The 20,465-nt window shown below is 46.9% G+C and overlaps 1 long non-coding RNA gene across 2 annotated transcripts in view; it reads right to left on the bottom strand.

The window, feature by feature from the left end:
* Nucleotides 1-20,465, bottom strand: part of LOC125942571 (uncharacterized) — an 85,400-nt gene that overhangs the window by 46,740 nt on the left and 18,195 nt on the right. For both annotated transcript variants that reach the window (XR_007465223.1, XR_007465224.1), the window contains exons 3-5: nt 20,031-20,121; nt 12,467-12,602; nt 6,914-7,004 (exon numbers count right to left, since the gene is read on the bottom strand). This is a non-coding gene — a long non-coding RNA (uncharacterized LOC125942571). The remainder of the gene's footprint in view (nt 1-6,913; nt 7,005-12,466; nt 12,603-20,030; nt 20,122-20,465) is intronic.

The following is a 20,465-nucleotide window of genomic DNA, read 5'->3' on the forward strand; positions in this document are numbered from 1 at the left end:
CGTAATGCACTCGTGATGATTATTGATGTTAACACCATTCACAGACACATTATATTTCAATGTGTACACAGGACAAAATTTATGATATTTTGAAAGAGAAAGACGTAGCCAACTAACAATTATTGCTCGGACATGTCCGAGCACACGGTTGCCAGCCCTCTATGATTTCTTTGGACACAAGTGGCCGGCATCGGATGGCAACACGCACTGGAATCACTTTGTCAGACTCCATGGTAGAAGAGATCTCCGGATAATGGGGAAGAGATTATTACTAACACTATTCTTTTTATTATCGCCGAAAGACATTGCAGGTATTGATCTACAGAAAGCTGTATCGGTAGTTTTTCATGTTGCTCTACAAGTTTCCGATTGATACTTTAATCTAATATTATTTGAGAAGTTGGTTACTGTGAAGGTGATGACTGCTGAGTTGTGACGTTATGCTGACGTCACGTAAATACTGCAAATACACAAACCGAGGAGCTTTACTTACATTTACTTTTTTTACAAATTCCTTACAGTTGATTAAGAAGGTCGATTTGGTTGCGGATTCCAGATAATACTGCCGTATTCAAGGATTAGCCTTACAAGGGCCTTATAACTTGCTAGCCTAACTTTGGAAGGCGCCAGTGCAAGTTTCCTGCGAAGGTATCCCAACTATCTATATGCGTTCATGTACGTCTGTTTAAGGTAACTAAGACTTACAACCACCCGACTAACCATGGTCTGGAATAGCGGTAACAACACTGTTCCGATACATGTAGGCATGTCCTGCGCAGAGCAATTACGTGTAATATTTGTTAGCCATTGAAACCTGGCCACCGCAGAAAGATAAACAAGTACATGCGTCAATATCATCCTCAGAAGTCCCCTCACAGTTTGAGACTTGCGTTCTTCAGTTGTACAATTTTGGTTTTCTAGGTGAACTTTGGTGGGATTTATTACGCTTCAGGACTAGCAGAGTCCTGAAGCGTAATTTTTTAGCTTATGCATGTTATTTTAATTTCCAGTGTGAACACCATGCACAGACACATTATATTTCAATGTGTACACAGGACAAAATTTATGATATTATTACAGTCAATGTAGCCGCATTAGTAGAAGAGGAGGAGTCGAAGAAGAGAACGCTTCTTGCTCGTCGGAGGCTCGCCCTGAGGCCTGTTCAATATACACCGTTTTTCGCGCGTCGTAACAGTTTTTGGTGGAATGTGCTGGGTACTTGAAGTAACGACGGACCCGGAGCCATTTATTCTTCGCTGGAGTCGTCGCCTCGCCGGACTACCCCCTGCGCCTGTTAACATGACCAACGAAGGAGACGCTCGGGGACCGATACCTGCCACTCCGGGATCAATGCCTACTGGTACGTGGCGCTACTACCGAGAACCTCTGGTTTTCGCCGGGAGAGCAGGTGAAGATGTAGAAGAATAGCTCAGACATTACCAACGGGTAAGCAAGTCCAACGACTGGAACACCACCGACCAACTAACCAACGTTGTCTTCGCTCTCACTGACACTGCCCTGATGTGGTTTGAGAACCACGAAGAATTATTAACAACGTGGGAACGTTTCGTTCATGACCTAAAGGAATGCTTTAGCGACTCGGACGCAAAAAAGAAACGCGCAGAGCACACCCTGGCACAGAGAGCACAGCTACCAGGGGAGACTTGCACTACCTACATCGAAGAGATCTTGAAATTGTGCAAGCAAGCCAATGCAAGAATGTCCGAGGAAGACAAGGTCGGGCACCTGCTCAAGGGCATAGCTGAGGATGTCTACAATTTTCTGATCGGCAAGGACAGTCTCGCTTCAGTGTCTGATGTCATGAAGCACTGCCGTACGTTCGAGGCGCTGAATATGCGCCGAATAGCGCCAAAGTTTGGCCGATTGGCCAATGTTACCACTGTGGCCAGCATCGATATGAGCTCTTCATTTGACTTGGCGTCGACCATACGACAGATCGTCCGCGAAGAGCTGGACAGGCACACCGAGACGACACGTCGCCTGCCTGATGTCTCTGATGCCTCCTTTTCGCAAGCCCCGGCGACTTCACCACCTTTGAATGGATGGCAACCGTCGGTCAGCGTCGCGAATGTATCAGAGTACCGACACGCACCGGCATCGAGAGGCCACTACTCTTCGGATACCCGATTTGAACCTCACCCTCATTACGCACGTACCTCTGGACGCGCCACCACTGGCAATGCTCCGCGTTACGACCCAGTCATTCTTCCTAGCCGTGCAGACGTGTCTCACAGCTCTGAAGACTACCGCAGAAGCCGTCCGCTTCCGACATGCTACGTCTGCGACGTTCTTGGCCATATATCCCGTTTTTGTCCTCAACGCCAAAGGTCTCCGTACGATCAACTTGCTGCCCCACCGCCCAACGCCCAATGGCCTTATATGGCGCAATCGCCTTCTAGCAGCAACTTTTGGCAAGGAAACTTACGGAACCGCTCACCTGCCTCCGATCGTAGCATGACGCCACCTCCTGTTCCTCGATTGCACCGGTCTCCTTCACCACGGCGTCGTTCAAGATCACCACCGCCGGAAAACTAGAGAGCGCGGCCAATGGAGGTGAGGTCGCTGGAGATTCGCTGCTGAAAGATATGCCTCCGCCTGTGTTTATGTTGAAGAACAAAGTGAAAGTCCTCGTTGATGGTGTGTCTACATTGGCGTTAGTGGACAAAGGTGCTGTTGTCTCTGTGATGAGTCTCGCTTTCCAAAAGTTATTTGGACGCAAAGTGGTATTTCAATGGAACCAAGTGGCAACATTTTGTGGCGTGAGCGGGGATTCGTTGCGGCCTGTTGGTTTTTGCACTGCACAAGTGTCACTGGGTGGTAGAGTTTTCACGACTGAATTTACAATCCTCCCCCGTTCCTCACTTGATGTTATATTAGGTATTGATTTCCTACAGATGTGCGGTGCCACCGTTGAATGCCGAATAGGGGAGATGTTTGTGAGTGGTGACATTTCTTACGAGCTCATGCAGGATGCTCCAAACGAGGATGGCGCATTTCATGCCTGTGAGGACACTCTCGTGCCTGCTTTGTCAGCTGTGTGTGTGCCGGTGGACTGCGCTACTACCACTCATCGGGCCTTCGACGCCACAGCAGAGCCGGCGTATTTACCGTGAATGAAGAAGAATATCTTTCTGCCACATTGTCTTGTGTCTGTTGCTCAGCGGCGCTCCAAATTATGGGTTGTCAACCCTTCAGGCGAAAACGCAGTGGTACCTGCTGGCATGAAGCTTGATTCCTTCAAAGAGCACAGATCGACGCCAGTCGCCGTGCTTGCAGATGCTCCACATACACGAGTTGACATCTGCTCGGAAGACTCGAAGATTCTGCCAATGATCAGCTAGTCGATCAGCATGGACGAGCGCCGTACATTAGTGAACGTCCTGACTAAACACTTAAGCATCTTCGACTTCGCCCAGGGCGATAACGTGCCGTCCATTCCTGCGTCTCGAACCAAGCACAGAATTAACACGGGGTCGGCGCAGCCTGTTCGACAGAAACCCTATAGAGTGTCACCGTCAGAGCGCCAGGTTATCTTCGAACAGGTTCACGAAATGCTACAGAAGGGAGTAATTCAGGAGTCATCTAGTCCGTGGGCTGCTCCAGTTATACTTGTGAAAAAGAAAGACGATACTTGGAGATTTTGTGTGGACTACCACCGTCTCAATTCCATTACCAAGAAAGACGTTTACCCTCTTCCAAGGATTGATGACGCATTGGATTGCCTTCATTCAGCATCCTACTTTTCTTCGGTAGATTTGCGATCGGGGTACTGGCAAATCCCAATGCACCCGGCGGATAAAGAAAAAACGGCCTTTATAACCCCGGATGGCCTTTTTGAGTTCAACGTCATGCCTTTTGGGCTTTGCAATGCACCCGCGACTTTCGAAAGATTTATGGACACCATTCTTCGAGGCCTCAAATGGCATATTTGCATGTGTTACCTAGACGACGTTGTCATCTTTGGAAGCACTTTTGAAGAGCACAACAGGCGCCTGGAAGTCGTCTTAGACTGCATCGAAAACGCCGGCCTAGTACTCAATTCTAAGAAATGTCACTTCGGTGAGCGGCAGACATTGTTGCTTGGCCATCTTGTAGACAAGGATGGTATCAGGCCTGATCCACAAAAGACAGCAGCTGTTGAAGCGTTTAAGCCTCCTCGGTCTGTTAAAGAGCTTCGTAGTTTCCTAGGCCTCTGCTCTTATTTCCGCCGATTTATACCTGCTTTTGCCGATGTCGCCTATCCCCTGACTTGTCTTCTGTATAAGGACGCCGTTTTTGAGTGGACTCACGAGTGCGACGCATCTTTTCGTCAACTGAAGTTCTTACTGACGACGGGTCCCATCCTTCGGCATTTCGACCCAGCTGCACCAACAGAGATCCACACCGATGCGAGTGGCGTGGGGGTCGGTGGAGTCCTCGTTTAGCGATGCGGCCGGAACGAGCATGTCATTGCTTATGCGAGTCGTACCTTAAGTAAGCCTGAACGCAATTACACCGCTACGAAGCAGGAATGCCTAGCTGTCATTTTTGCTGTGCAACGTTTTCGCTCGTACGTGTATGGACGCCCATTCACAATCGTCACAGATCATCATTCATTGTGTTGGCTTGTCAATCTTCGTGATCCCTCTGGTCGACTCGCGCGCTGGGCTCTACGTCTCCAGGAGTACAACTTCACAGTTTCATATAAGAGTGGTCGCCGACACGCTGATGCTGACTGCCTCTCGCGAATGCCGCTAAACACCACTCTTTGTGATGCGGATAACTTTGATCATTTGATTGCTTCTTTGGCACCTACATTGCCTGATAAAGAGACCTTCGAGAAGGAGCAGCGAGAAGACTTCAGCTTAGAGCCACTTTTCAACGCGCATGACTCCACAACAAGCCGAGGATATTGTGTTCGTGATGGCCTCCTCTACAAGAGGAATTTCGCAACCACTGGTGCCCGCTTCCTTCTTGTAGTTCCGGAGAAGCTACGCTCCTCTATTCTGCAGGTTATGCACGACGATCCTACCTCCGGACATCTCGGAGCAGCGCGTACATTTCATCGTGCCCAAGAACGGTTTTACTGGCCCCGAATGCGTCGGTCGACTGAAATGTATGTGGCCAGTTGCGCTCAGTGTCAGGCCCACAAACACCTAACTACGACGCCAGCCGGCCTCCTACAACCACTGACGCCTCCGAGCTCTCCTATCGAGCAAGTTGGAATTGATCTCATGGGTCCCTTTCCCCGCTCATCGAAAGGGAACCGTTGGATCATCGTATGTGCCGACCATCTGACCCGGTACTGCGAGACGGCTGCTTTGCCATCTGCCACCGCCAGCCAAGTTTCCTTTTTCCTCATGCATTCGATCATTCTCCGTCGCGGCCCTCCTCGAGTTATCATCAGTGGCCGCGGCCGCCAGTTTACTGCAGATGTCGTGGAAGAGCTTCTTCGATTATGCGCTTCCAGCTTTCGCCACTCGACACCGTATCACCCGCAAACAAATGGGCTGACCGAGCGTACCAACCGCACACTGGTGAACATGTTGTCCATGTACGTCGCATCGGACCATTAAAACTGGGACGACATTTTGCCATTCATTACATACGCTTTTAACACAGCAAAGCACGAGACTACTGGCTACAGCCCGTTCTTCCTACTCTACGCTCGTCCGCCGCGTCACACACTGGACACCATATTTTCTTTCTCCACCCACGACGATCTCACCATCGCCGAGACTCTGTCTCTCGCTGAAGAAGCTCGACGCTTGGCCCGCATACGTACTCTGGCTTCGCAAGAGCGGTCAAAAGCACGGTACGACAGGCACCATCGGGATGTCACCTATTCTCCAGGGGATCTAGTCTGGCTATGGTGTCCGGTGCGCAAACGTGGCCTGTCTCAGAAACTTCTTGCCAACTATACTGGCCCGTACGTTATTGTTGACCAGCTCAGTGAAGTGAATTGTCGACTGGCGCGTCTCACCGCAACTGGACGGCGCTCCGCCAAGACTGAGGTTGTGCATGTCGCTCGTCTCAAGCCCTTCACACCGAGAACTTAGCTGACTTGCCCGGCGGGCTTCGTCTAGGGGGGGGGGGGGGGGGGAGGAAGTTTACAGTCAATGTAGCCGCATTAGTAGAAGAGGAGGGGTGTTAGCGGAGAAGACGAAGAAGAGAACGCTTCTTGCTCGTCGGAGGCTCGTCCTGAGGCCTGTTCAATAAACACCGTTTGTCGCGCGTCGTAACAATATTTTGAAAGAGAAAGAGGTAGCCAACAAACAATTATTGCTCGGACATGTCCGAGCACACGGTTGGCAGCCCTCTATGATTTCTTTGGATACAAGGGGCCGGCATCGGACGGCAACACGCACTGGAATCACTTTGTCAGACTCTATGGTTGAATAAATCTGCGGATAATGGGGAAGAGTTTATTACTAACACTATTCTTTTTATTATAGCCTCAAGGCATTGCAGGTATTGATCAACAGAAAGCTGTATCGGTAGTTTTTCATGTTGCTCTACAAGTTTCCGATTGATACTATAATCTAATATTATTTGAGAAGTTGGTTACTGAGAAGGTGGTGACTGTTGCGTTGAGAGGTTATGCTGACGTCACGTAAATACTGATGTCACGTAAACACTCAAATTTGGTGCCTCGGCCGGCTGCACCAGGCAAGAGCAAGCACACTGTTCTTGCCTAGTGAAGAAGGTCGAACGTCAGATTATGAAAAGGCGTGATCCGCTTCTGCATAAGACACGGCAGCATGTGATCTCGATGCATTTGTATAAGTTTGCAGCCATGAGTACTCTGCCTGGTCTTTTAGGAAGTGCATTTTAGTACGTCTTCAGAGCATTTCAGTGAGTGCATTTGTGACCGCTACAAACGATGTGTCACATTGTATGAGCTTGTCCATACCTGCAGTTTATGTGGCAAATGCCCCTGTGGAGAAGTGCTTGAGCTCGACGTCAAACAGCACACGAAGGCAGAATCCCCGCTGCTTTGCATACTGGGAGAAAAATAAATATAGAGGAACAAATCACCAAAGTGCTGGGTATTTTTTGCCACCTTAACGTACATCAGTTTGATGGAGAGATAAAATAATAGATGTGTACCATCATTTCAGTGCTCACATGCAATCGGACATAAATTAAGCCCTTTTCATTTTTCATTTGCGCCTACTTGAAAATCTCACGAACGGATTTCTTTGAGGGGCTGTTAGGTGAAAAAGAATGCGATTGCTTCTGAATTCTTGCCCCTTCCCTCTCCCCAAGCGTAGGGTAGCCAACCGGGCACGACCTTGGTTAACCTCCCTACCTTTCCCTTCTCGTTTCTCTCTCCCTCTCTGGATTCCCAACTTGCTGAACATATTCAACTTAAAACAAGGTTGGTTAACAACAATGAGCAAATTTAGCTTGCAAGGATTTTCGAGGAAAGACCGTGTTCTGCACGCACCTGCGTCCTAAATCTAGCCGCCCTCTGTCACGTTACTTCGGGAATATAAACCACAGAAACCGATCACAACGGTTCGGAAAGCTCGGAAGCAGCCACCTCATTTGTAAAGCACTGGTGATGATTATTTATGTTAATCGTGCAAGGTCAACCAAAGAGTCCCATGGCTATGATGACGAACTGAAAATGGTGCAAGAACCAAGTTTCCAAAGGTAGTTGTAACATGGCTGTGTAAAGGCCAAAACCCATTCGTTGTAATGTGCGTAAGCTAAATATGTATTAACGCCATGATCATGACTCGTGAGGTGTGAGATGTGTAAAGGGCATCAGTGATATGCAACAGGAGGATGATATACCACAAAGTATGGGTATCCGTAAATGGACGCTTGAACGCATGGCCTTGGAGGCACATGCAATAAAAAGCAGCAGCCAACAGGGAGAGGATGTGTTTTGAATTCTTTTGCTTTATGACTTGCAAAGTGTCAACATCGTGTAAAAAGCCCAAAACGACCTTATCGTAAAAAAAGTCGGTTCTTTACCAAGAAATATTGTCGAATGTAGTGGGATCTTCTGTCAGTAGTCTGCAGGAAAATCCCTTTCTTTCTCTCAGTGTTTGCTAAACGACACTCCAGCAAGACGTGGAGGACGGCCAGAGTCTGGCAACATTTGACACAGATAGGAGGTCATACGTCGGACTATTCTGAGTCGACAGAAAATTACCTCAATTTGCTGTGTTTTCTTCATTAGTGGCCAATTTCCCAACGCGGCTTAAGTAAATGTAGCTAACATGACATTTTAATGTCCCAGTCCCAGAATAATTGCCAAATGTTTCTTTCTGAAAATCCTGGCAATAGGAAAACAAGCGAATTAGAAGCATCAACGGCGGCTCCCTCATCCGTATTTTTTCACTTATGCATGTTATTTTATTTTCCAGTGTGAACACCATGCACAGACACATTATATGTCAATGTGTACACAAGACAAAATTTATGATATTTTGAAAGATAAAGAGGTCGCCAACTAACAATAATTGCTCAGACATGTCCGAGTACAGGGTTGGCAGCCTCTATGATTTCTTTGGATACAAGGGGCCGACTTCAGATGGGAACATGCACTGGAATCACTTTGTCAGACTCCATGATAGAAGAGATCTGTGGATAATGGGGAAGAGATTATTACTAACACTATTCTTTTTATTATAGTCTCAAGGCATTGCAGGTATTGATCAACAGAAAGCTGTATCGATAGTTTTTCATGTTGCTCTACAAGTTTCCGATTGATACTTTAATCTAATATTATTTGAGAAGTTGGTTACTGAGAAGGTGATGACTGTTGCGTTGTGAGGTTATGCTGACGTCACGTAAATACTGCAAATACACAAACCGAGGAGCTTTACCTACATTTCCTTTTTTTACAAATTCCTTACAGTTGATTAAGAAGGTTGATTTGGTGCGGATTCCAGATAATACTGCCGTATTCAAGGATTAGCCTTACAAGGGCCTTATACCTTGCTAGCCTAACTTTGGAAGGCGCCAGTGCAAGTTTCTTGCGAAGGTATCCCAACTATCTATATGCGTTCATGCACGTCTGTTTAAGGTAACTAAGATTTACAACCACCCGACTAACCATGGCCTGGAATAGCGGTAAAACACTGTTCCGATACATGTAGGCATGTCCTGCGCAGAGCAATTACGTGTAATATTTGTTAGCCATTGAAACCTGGTCACCGCAGAAAGATAAACAAGTACATGCGTCAATATCATCCTCAGAAGTCCCCTCACAGTTTGAGACTTGCGTTCTTCGGTTGTACAATTTTGGTTTTCTAGGTGAACTTTGGTGGGATTTATTACGCTTCAGGACTAGCAGAGTCAGTCTTTTGCATGTTTGAATCAATATTCTCGGATGACGGGTTCCAAGTCTTAAATTTGGGATGAATCGTACGACTAAAGCATCGTTTACTTCAATCTAGATTTAATATTTCCTTCTATAGCTACTGATTTTATTGTATTTCAGTAATAAATGCGCTGCAGCGAAATTCGGTTGGTTATCGCACCTTCGTTATATCAAATAAATTTTGAAAGCGTTTCTGAAACAATTTGAAGCTATATGAAGAATACTTTTCCTTGCGTTCGACATTATTTCAAGGGGCGCGCCCAGGCACCTGACGCGCACATGCAGATATCTAAAGGAAGAGCCAGGTTGAGATAAAGAAGCTGGTAGCCAATCGGTAAGAAACTGATTACTTATCCTACGCTCACATCACCTTCGATGTCTGGTGCTTCAGTAGCTTCGAGTAGAGGTTTTGTTGCTTACCGCGCTTCATTCCTGTGGTGTCGCTCACGGCGCTTCATTCCAGTGGTGTCGCTCCCGACGCTTCATTACAGTGGTGGAGCGGTTGCTATGGTGATGTGGCTGGGCTCACCACCTACGATGTCTGCAGGATAGAGAAAGTGGATGAATATTGAAAAGTGTGCACATGGAGATTAACTAGAGTATGGCTCAGAGAGTCGCCACTTAAATGGAAATGAAAACAGTGACCTTAACATGTAGGATTTTCCAGAGTAAGACAAGGTTGACCGCCGCTTCAGCATGCACGAAAGAGGAATCTTACTTTATCTTTGAGCCCCGAGTGTTATCAATTTCCTTCAAAACTGTGTAATCATTCCATATATGTTATGCACAGTAACTTGGAGGTTAAGAAAGAAGCTTGAACAGAAGCTGTAGGCGCGCTGCAACAAGCAGTGGAACGAAAAATCATATGGGTAACATTAAGAGACAGGAGGAAAATCTTTGGATTAAACGCGCACAGGGAGAGCAGATAGTCTAGTATTTGAAATGAAGAGGATGAACTGCTGTTTGGCAGGGCAACGTAATTCATAGATCAGATAATGGTGGTATGCTAGACAAACGGCGTCGGTGCCAAGGCAAAAGAAAGCCGAGGATTTGGTGGTGTGACAAATTTAGGAAACTTACAGGCACAGAAGAGGGTCATGCGATGCAACACTGGGATAACTGCACAAGGTACTCGGGAGAAGTCATCATGCAGTGCACCTAAATGAGGCCGATGACGATGGTGATTGTGATGAAAAGCGGGAGTGGACTATGTTGACAAGAAAATATAAACTTTTAATCACCTTGGTTTACAAATTTTGGCGTTCACTGGGAATTAGGATGCTGATCATTAGGGCATAAAACAAACATCAAAGTTCCATCTTTTTGAAATTCCCGCCTGGATGTCTGCACGAAAACATGCCTGACGTCACTGATTTTGAGGCATCTTCTCGTGCTCCAGCTGTTTTGGCACAAGATAATTTCTTGGAAGTTTCTAGGTTAAGGATGTTGTTCTATCATGGGGCCATATCGCCCTTCTTCACCGACAAACGAATATTCCTAGACCCATGCAGACGCTGTCACAACCTATAAGTGCCAAAGTCATGTGTGCTTGTGTGCGCTTGACACCTTGCTTGTTAAATATATTTAGTATGTGTATGTTTGAAAGATTTATACGGCCGACAAAACTGCTATGGCAACCTATGCTTTGCCTTTCGGGTGAAACAGACTTGTATTGATCGCAACTTTAGTGCACAGGGAGTAAATCTGTCTTTCAAAATGAGGGAAAGTCCTATTTCTGTATGAGAGAAGGAGGTGCGCCGTACTGCAAAGGAGCTTTTTTTTTTGGTCACGGAAAATGGCACCTGTCTTTCCGTGACAAAAAAAAAAAAACACTCGCGTTACAATCGAGGGCGCGTTACAATCGAGTAAATACGGTATTTTTCGACTGGGTACATATTTATTTTATGCTTCATCTGTAGTCAGAGCAACGCTCTGCACGTGCTATGAAGAGGATCAATTAGCCATGAACAGTGGATAAGAGTGGCATATGGAATTGAGCGGAAGGCATCGATACAAAATTGCGGCCTGTATCTCGACTATTGTCATGCTGTCACTACAGATAAGCAAGCACAGTCAATACATGCACTGAATATTTATTGGCAACTACTAGATCGACTAGGTTTCGCTAGTTTCAGTTTCGAGGAAGTGCCGGTGACATGGCGTCGACCGTGCCGGCGACATATTAAAAAAAGTGCTATTTCTTTTAGACTCTGTGTCCAAATTAGCATGCGGTCGTGCAGTTGGAGTCTCAATTGTCACACAGTGCACTGGCAAGATGTCAGAACTTTTGGTCATCCTTACTCTTTGGGGTTAGTGGTGGTGCCAGAGAGCAGTCCAAATTATCAAGCATGACCAAGTTATCGGTTTCTGAATTATTATTCGGCGTCTGTATCAAACTATTCTTTGCTTGTATTGAATTCAGGTCTTTTACATGCAGAAACCACGAGTTGATTATGAGGCACACTGGGGGATTCGAAATTAATTTTGACCATGAGGGGCTCTTTAGCGTGCCCCCAAATGTATGGGACACGGGCGTTCTTGCATTTTGCCCCCACCGAAATGCGGCCACTGCGGCAGGGATTTGATCTCGCGACCTCATACTTAAATGCATAACACACAGTACAGTTCCAGAGTAGTTAATGAAAACACTATAAATTTAGGTCAAGCAGTAAACTACAATGATTCTTGATGCAGTCGAACCAGTTCATAACAACTTCAACAGTTCCACGAAAACTGGTCGTATCAGTACCTCGCTATTATGGAGTCGGCCTTGAAAACGCTAAAAAGTGACAGCACTGAAGCTAGCATCGGCACTTACAATTAGGCCGCACTTTGGTCGGAAAAATAGTGTCAAAGTGGCCTAAGTGCAGCACGCATACCATTAAGTTGAGTCTTTGCATGAAGCAATAGAGCACTGTTAAATTTTTGCAGGAAAAATTTTATGGTGTTGTCCATATAAATATTAGGTTACGCAAACAACCAAGCCTGTTGAAACAGATCTGAACCATAATGTTTTTGGATTGGAGTTGAAATAGAACTAAGTTGATTGTTCAGAAGAATGAAGAAAACAAGACTTGGCAAAGTGAGGGATCTAACAAAGTAAATTCAGCTCGCATGTTTACTTACCACATGGTTTCAGTATGTAGACATTGGTGGGCTTAAGCAGGTCTAGTGAAGTTCAGCATGCTCGGTGCAAGGTGGTTCGCATAGGCACTCGTCCCAGCTGTCCTTGCTCTCCGCATCCCATGGTCTGCATGTTGCCCTTAACCGTGAGTATGACTATGTGATCACTGCCGGAGGCAATCTACGACACGCAAACGAATGCTTCAGACCGAGCGCATCAATAGCATATAGCCTACTGCCTCATTTCAGTTATGCCAGTGTCACGCAGGCCTTTTCGAAAGCCTTTAAGCCAAGAATTTAGCGTCTCGGCAGACCATCCTCTACCAATATTTCAAAGGCCTTCAAACAGTAGGCACCCTTGTCATTACCTTGTTTACACAAGAAAGTACACTCGATTCCTGTTGAAAGGCCCTGAAACCCTTTGTATTTATACACAGAATTATGTAACGACACCTCATGAATCTCCTGCAGCTAAAATTTCCGAATCCTTCAAGAACAAGTGAAGTTAGGCGTAGCTATTGGACCGGTCAGCGACTTCCACTCTCCATTAATTTCCACTAGCGACTAGCACACTGGAAGCTAGGCAAGGGAGTGCAAGGCACTGCGATCTCCCTGGGATCTCCAATTACACATTTCTTGCGCTAGCCGATTCCACCTTGCATCAGCAAATTTTCTAATTTCGTCAGCCAACCTAGGTTTCTGCCATCCTCTAATGTGCTTCCCTTCTTTTGGCAGCCATTCTGTAACTCTTATGGTCAACCGGTTATCTACCCTAACATTACATGGCCTGGCCAGCTCTTTCTTTCTCTTAATGTCAGCTGGAATATTGGCTATCCCCGTTTGCTCACTGATCCAGACCTCTCTCTTCCGATCTCTTAACGCTAGGCCTAACATTTTTCGTTCCATCGCTCATTGTGCGGTCTGTAACTTGTTCTCGGGCTTCTTTGTTAACGTTGATCCAAGTTTCTGCCTCATATGTTAACCCCGGTAGAATGCAGTGATTGTACACTTTTCTTTGCGATGACAGTGGTAAGTTCCCAGTCAGGATTTGGTAATGTCTGCCGTATGCACTCCAACCCACTTTTATTCTTCTGTAAATTTCCTTATTATCAGGGTCCCCTATGAGTAATTGACCTAGATATAGGTACCCCTTTACACACTAGAGGCTCACTGGCGATCCTGAATTCTAATTCCATTGCCAGGCTATTGAACACTACCTTTGTCTTCTGCATAGTATTAATCTTCAACACCCCTGTTACACTTTTTTGGTTAAGGTACTCAATCATTTGCTGTAATTCGTCCCCGTTGTTGCTGAACAGGACAATGTCATCTGCAAATCGAAGGTTGCCGAGATATTCGCTGTTGATCCTCACTCCTAAAGCTTCCCAGTCTATGAGCTTGCATACTAAGCATGCAGTGGAGAGATTGTGTCGCCTTGCGTGACCCCTTTCTTGATAGTTAACTTTCTGCTTTTCTTGCGGAGAACCAAGGTAGCTGTGGAATCCTCGTAGATATTTTTAAGTTATTCACGTATGCCTCCTGTACTCCTTGATTACGCAATGCCTCTATGACTGTTGGTATCTCTAGTGAACCAAATGCTTTTTCATATTCTATGAAAGCCATATACAGAGCTTAATAGTACTCGCGCAGAAATGATGTAAAAATATTTATCGAAGCTAAGGTGGCGAGGAGTTTCTCGAAAATAGAGAAAAAACCGCATTTTTCAAGCCGCGATATTTCCGCAACCACGTAACCTAGCCCCGCCATCTTGGTCTCTACGGATAGCGCAATTCTCCGTCTTCAAATTTGGTGCCTCGGCCAGCTGCAGCAGGCAAAAGCAAGCACACTGCTATTGCCTGGTGTCATGAGTAAGACGCCGGCGGCGCCATAAAAGAAGAAGAGCACGTGAAGCACGGTGTTCGGAACGGCACGAGCTCTCGAGGCGCGTGAGCCGAGCCGTAATCGAGGGATGAACGGCGCTGTCTGAGGATTATCGACGTGGTTCCGGGCCAGGAAGGTCGCATCGCCAGCACCGCACTGGCGACGGGAGACTTGGGGGTCTGGTTGAGTCCGTGACGTTGGTCGTCCAAGGCGTGGCCGTCGACCTCGGCAAGTTCGGGCGAGGCTCCTGGACGAGCGGCAGCTTCTCACGGCAGGACCAGGCACCCCAGAGAGGCTCCCCCTTCTGCGGCAGACCGGCACGATTGATTCTCCTCGGGACGCCACGTCGGCACTCTTGAAGGAGTTGGAACGCGTCCCGACGCTAAGCCTAGGCAGGTGGGCCTAAGCTACGGCGACCGCCGTTGCGGACTAGCCGACGAGCTCATCACCGACCAAGTACCGGCGAGCTCCCTACTGATAAAGGGACGACGCGCCGACAAGGCAAAAGCATCAACGAGTACACCTACTGCTGGAAGAAAAGGGCCGACGAGCTTCGGACTCAGACAAACGTGCAACGACGAACGCAGCAAGGTGACTCTTATTTGTAGCGTCTCAGAGATAAGACAGGGTTGCCCGACTTTGAGGAGTTAGCCGCCACGGACGCGCATAGGCGCCAAGTAGAATGTTTTGTACATTAGGCTTTGTACTTTAGTTTGTATTTTCATTAGTATTTCTTCCCGTAGTGTGCTTGGGTGTGCTTGATTTTTAGTTTTGAGTGTGCGTGTTATTAAAAAATCTGTTTGCTGTGTTGCCATCCGTCTTCCTTCTCCATCTCTTCTAACACCCGCACGCCTCCGAGATCGGTGACGCAAAAAACATCACAATTGGCGAGCCTGCCAGGATCCGTTCCCGGATTCTATCTTAGCCCAGTCACCGATACTCGGGAGTAGCAAAGATGGAGTGGGAGCGTTTGGCGGCAATAGCAAAGGATTTGAATATGTCTAAGGATGAGGCGATGGCATTTTTCGAGTACACGCAACAAGAGAGGGAAAAACAGCAGAAAAGCGAAAAGGAAATTTTAGAACTTAAGATAAGACTAGCGGAGATGGGCACGGGTTCTCGCGACGGAACGAGCTCACCCGGATCGGCGTCATCCGACTCAGCTGCTTCCAGACCAAAGCGAATTTGCCCTAGAAAATTAATGGCTCCTTTTGACGAGCGAAGAGACGACTTGGATGCATATTTGCATCGGTTCGAGAGAATAGCGGTCGGGCAAGGCTGGGAGAAGAGCGAGTGGGCTAACGCCTTAAGCCTATGTTTGGTGGGTGAAGCGTTGAGTATATATGGGCGTATGTCAGCTGAAGAATCACTAGACTACGACAAGGTGAAAAATACTTTATTACAGAGATTCAGGTTGACGGCAGAAGGGTTTCGAGAGAAGTTTCGCTCATGCAAGCCAGAAGACTCGGAGACAGGCAAACAGTTTGCGTGCCGACTAACTAACTACTTTGAAAGGTGGATAGAGCTTTCAGAGACTGACAAAACGTATGAAGCAGTTCGTGACAAAGTCGTAGGTGAACAATTTCTGGCCAGGTGCAGTAACAGTTTGGCAATATTCCTCAAAGAAAGAAAGTTGCAAACAGTAAAGCAGATGGCCGAACAAGCCGAACAGTTCGTAGAAGCACAAGGGTTGAAGAATTTGGGAAAGAGTGATAAAGATACGCACGCAGCAGCGGTAGAAGAGGTGAAGAATCAAGGACAAATGAACAGACCAAGGGGACCGCAGAGGTGTTTCCTATGTAATCGGCTGGGTCATGTAGCGATGAACTGTCGAGTGAGAGATAATCGTCACGAAGCACCGGTAGTTTGTCAGTCGTGCCAAAAGAAAGGTCACAGAGCAGATGAATGCAGGACTAGTTACATGGATCAGACTGCATGCATTATGAGCGCCAGAGAGGAAGGACAGAGAGGACAGAACATGCCTGTAGTGGAAGGCGAGGTAGAAGGGCGCAAGGTTACAGTGCTGAGAGACACAGGAGCAAATACAATTTTAGTGAGGAAAAGTTTAGTGCCGCATGAAAGCATGACCGGATACTTTAAACCAGTGATCTTGGTAGACAAGTCAGTCAAGTATCTGCCAGAGGCACAGATCCAAATATCGACACCCTTCTATACAGGACTAGTCACAGCTAGATGTGTAGACGATCCCCTCTATGATTTGATTGTGGGAAATGTACCGGGAGTGAGGAAAGCAGATGACCCCGACCCAAATTGGAAGAGGACCGAGAAGGACGTAGAAGAGAAGGAACGCTTAGAAGCGCAAAAGGTGGAAATGCAAGACACAGACGTAGCCGCTGTAGTACAAACACGAGCAAGTAGCAAGGGCATCAAACCTTTGCCAGCATTGCAGGTTACGGCCGTGAAGGGGTTAGATATAACGGTAGCAGAGTTTCGAGAATTGCAGAACAAGGATGAGTCGATAAGAAAGTGTGAACAGAAGATAGGAGAACGGGTGCAAAGGAAAAGAAATAGGAAAGGGAAATGAGGAAAAGACTCAGGTTTGTATGGTGATTGCAGAGGAAAGGGACCACGAGGAGCTACACACTTTCACTGACAAGAAAACCATGGGAGTAGAACACGTTAGGTTGAGCCCATCTCTAACGGATAGGCAAGCAGAGGAGTTGAGAGGGATAATTCACGAGTTTGAAGAAGTATTTTCGGATTTACCCGGGCGGACGGAAGTAGTGCAGTGTGAGCTACAGTGCTCCACAGAGGAACCAGTGCACGTAAAACAATATCCCCTACCTCTTGCAATGCAAGAGGTGATCGAGAATGAGGTAGAATAAATGTTGAGGCAAGGGATCATAGAGAGGGCCAATTCACCTTATAACGCTCCGTTAGTAGTAGTTAAGAAAGCAGACGGTTCGAATAGAGTATGTGTAGACTTCAGACGTCTGAACAATGTACTGCAAACAGACGCAGAACCGATCCCTAGGATAGACGTTGTCGTAGCAAGAGTGGCCAACAAGAGATATTTCTCAAAACTTGACTTGTCCAAAGGTTACTGGCAGATTCCTATGGAAGAAGCATCTAAACAAAAGACAGCTTTCGCATGTTCAAAAGGACTATTCCAATTTAGGTATATGCCATTCGGCTTAAAGACGGCAGCCGCCGTGTTCACTAGGTTGATGAGACGGGTCTTACATGATGTACCGCATCTCGAACACTACATCGATGACATACTGGTAGCCACAGATACGTGGGAAGAGCATCTGCAAGCCCTAGAAAAGCTACTAAAGAAAGTAAAGGATGCGGGATTGACGATAAAGCCAAACAAGTGTGAACTATAGGGCACAACACCGTGGAATTTTTAGGGCACAAATTGGGAACGGGACGAGTCGAGCCCAAGGAGGATACACGAGATAAGATGCAAACTATGGGCAGGCCCCAGGCAGAGAAACAAGGTCGAGGAAGGATTTTCAGACCTACCCGAGCAAATAGAAGTTGGGCGGAGCGAGATGCAGTGTTTAACAGAGGAGCCCGTGCATATAAAGCTAAGCCGACGTATAACAGATATAATGAGAGGGAGCCTTACTTTCCACATAGAGTATATTAAGGGACGACAGAACGTGGGGGCAGATTACATGAGTAGGGCGATGGATTGACTAAGCAGTGAGAACATAACGCGTACAAAACAAATATACATATTTGAAGTGGTGCGAACAATGAACTCATGAGTGTTGTGAACAGTGCAAACAGTGAAATGTGCGCGACAGTGCAGTGAAGTGTGGTGATAATCGGTAAGCACCGACGAAACACAGAAAGGCACCCAAGTCACAAGAGTCAAGTTCGCCACCAAGAAAGAAGACGGACAGAAAGCAGTTTTTTCAGAAAAAAACTCTTAAAAAGGGGAGCCATGTCATGAGTAAGACGCCGGCGGCGCCATAAAAGAAGAAGAGCACGTGAAGCACGGTGTTCGGAACGGCACGAGCTCTCGAGGCGCGTGAGCCGAGCCGTAATCGAGGGATGAACGGCGCTGTCTGAGGATTATCGACGTGGTTCCGGGCCAGGAAGGTCGCATCGCCAGCACCGCACTGGCGACGGGAGACTTGGGGGTCTGGTTGAGTCCGTGACGTTGGTCGTCCAAGGCGTGGCCGTCGACCTCGGCAAGTTCGGGCGAGGCTCCTGGACGAGCGGCAGCTTCTCACGGCAGGACCAGGCACCCCAGAGAGGCTCCCCCTTCTGCGGCAGACCGGCACGATTGATTCTCCTCGGGACGCCACGTCGGCACTCTTGAAGGAGTTGGAACGCGTCCCGACGCTAAGCCTAGGCAGGTGGGCCTAAGCTACGGCGACCGCCGTTGCGGACTAGCCGACGAGCTCATCACCGACCAAGTACCGGCGAGCTCCCTACTGATAAAGGGACGACGCGCCGACAAGGCAAAAGCATCAACGAGTACACCTACTGCTGGAAGAAAAGGGCCGACGAGCTTCGGACTCAGACAAACGTGCAACGACGAACGCAGCAAGGTGACTCTTATTTGTAGCGTCTCAGAGATAAGACAGGGTTGCCCGACTTTGAGGAGTTAGCCGCCACGGACGCGCATAGGCGCCAAGTAGAATGTTTTGTACATTAGGCTTTGTACTTTAGTTTGTATTTTCATTAGTATTTCTTCCCGTAGTGTGCTTGGGTGTGCTTGATTTTTAATTTTGAGTGTGCGTGTTATTAAAAAATCTGTTTGCTGTGTTGCCATCCGTCTTCCTTCTCCATCTCTTCTAACACCCGCACGCCTCCGAGATCGGTGACGCAAAAAACATCACACCTGGTGAAGAAGGTCGAACGTCAGATTATGAAAAGGAGTGATCCGCTTCTGCATAAGACACGGCAGCATGTGATCTCGATGCATTTGTATAAGTTTGCAGCCATGATTACTCATCCTAGTGTTTTAGGAAGTGCATTTTATACCCCTGTGAAGAGGGCAGGTTAACTCCACTTACGAGGAGTGCACTTCGGGACCTTGAGTGACACTTTAGGCTATGCGGTTCTAAACGGGAAAACAGAGTGCACTCGCAGTAAAAAAAATGCCAACAGACTACGAGCGCGTATTGTGAAGATGTAGATTAAAAAGAAAAGTACTTCTAAACAGTGATTGTCTTACGTTGTATTATTAATTAAAAGAAACTTAATCTATGTTTTTTCAACAAAAAACGAAAATATTTCTTATTATAACAGTGTGCCTAGTCAATGCCGGCCAAGAAAAATGCCTAGCCAATCCAGAACGACATAGCGGTGTGCTACGAGGCGGCATTTGATACTGCTCGAACAGAATATGCACGTGTTTTAGGCTATTATTTGTGCGCAAGAACTGTTAAACCACTAAAGTGAACTGTGTCCTTTTTTTATGCATTACATTTTTGTACCACTGAAACCGCTGGCGACGAGGTGACGCACTCGGCCAGCAAAGTGCGTTTCGTGAACGGACATCGACCGGAGTAGACTCGGCAGTGACTGACAATCCACTTGCGACGTTTAGATTTGGCAAACTGCACTTAAACCGAGTGAAAGTCTCCGACCTAACTTGCCCGCTTGACAGGGGTATTATTGTGCGTCTCCAGAGCATTTCAGTGAGTGCATTTCTGACTGCTACAAACGATGTGTCACACACACTGTATGAGCTTGTCCATACCTGCAGTTAATGTGCCATATGCTCCTGTGGAGAAATGCTTGAGCTCGACGTCAAACAGCACACGAAGGCAGAATCCCCGCTGCTTTGCATACTGGGATAAAAATAGATATAGAGGAACCAGTCACCAAAGTGCTGGGTATTTTTGCCACCTTAACGTACATAAGTTTGATGTAGAGATAAAAAATAGATGTGTACCATCATTTCAGTGCTCACATGCAATCGGACCTAAATTAAGCCCTTTTCATTTTTCATTTGTGCCTACTTGAAAACCTCAGGACCGGATTTCTTTGACGGGCTGTTAGGTGAAAAAGAATGCGAATGCTTCTGGATTTCCAACTTACTGAATATAATCACCTTAAAACACCTTTGGTTAACAACAATAAGCAAACTTAGCTTGCAAGGCTTTTCGAGGAAAGACCGTGTTCTGCACGCACC

Source organism: Dermacentor silvarum, chromosome 1 (assembly GCF_013339745.2).
Source record: "Dermacentor silvarum isolate Dsil-2018 chromosome 1, BIME_Dsil_1.4, whole genome shotgun sequence".
Taxonomy (NCBI): domain Eukaryota; kingdom Metazoa; phylum Arthropoda; class Arachnida; order Ixodida; family Ixodidae; genus Dermacentor; species Dermacentor silvarum.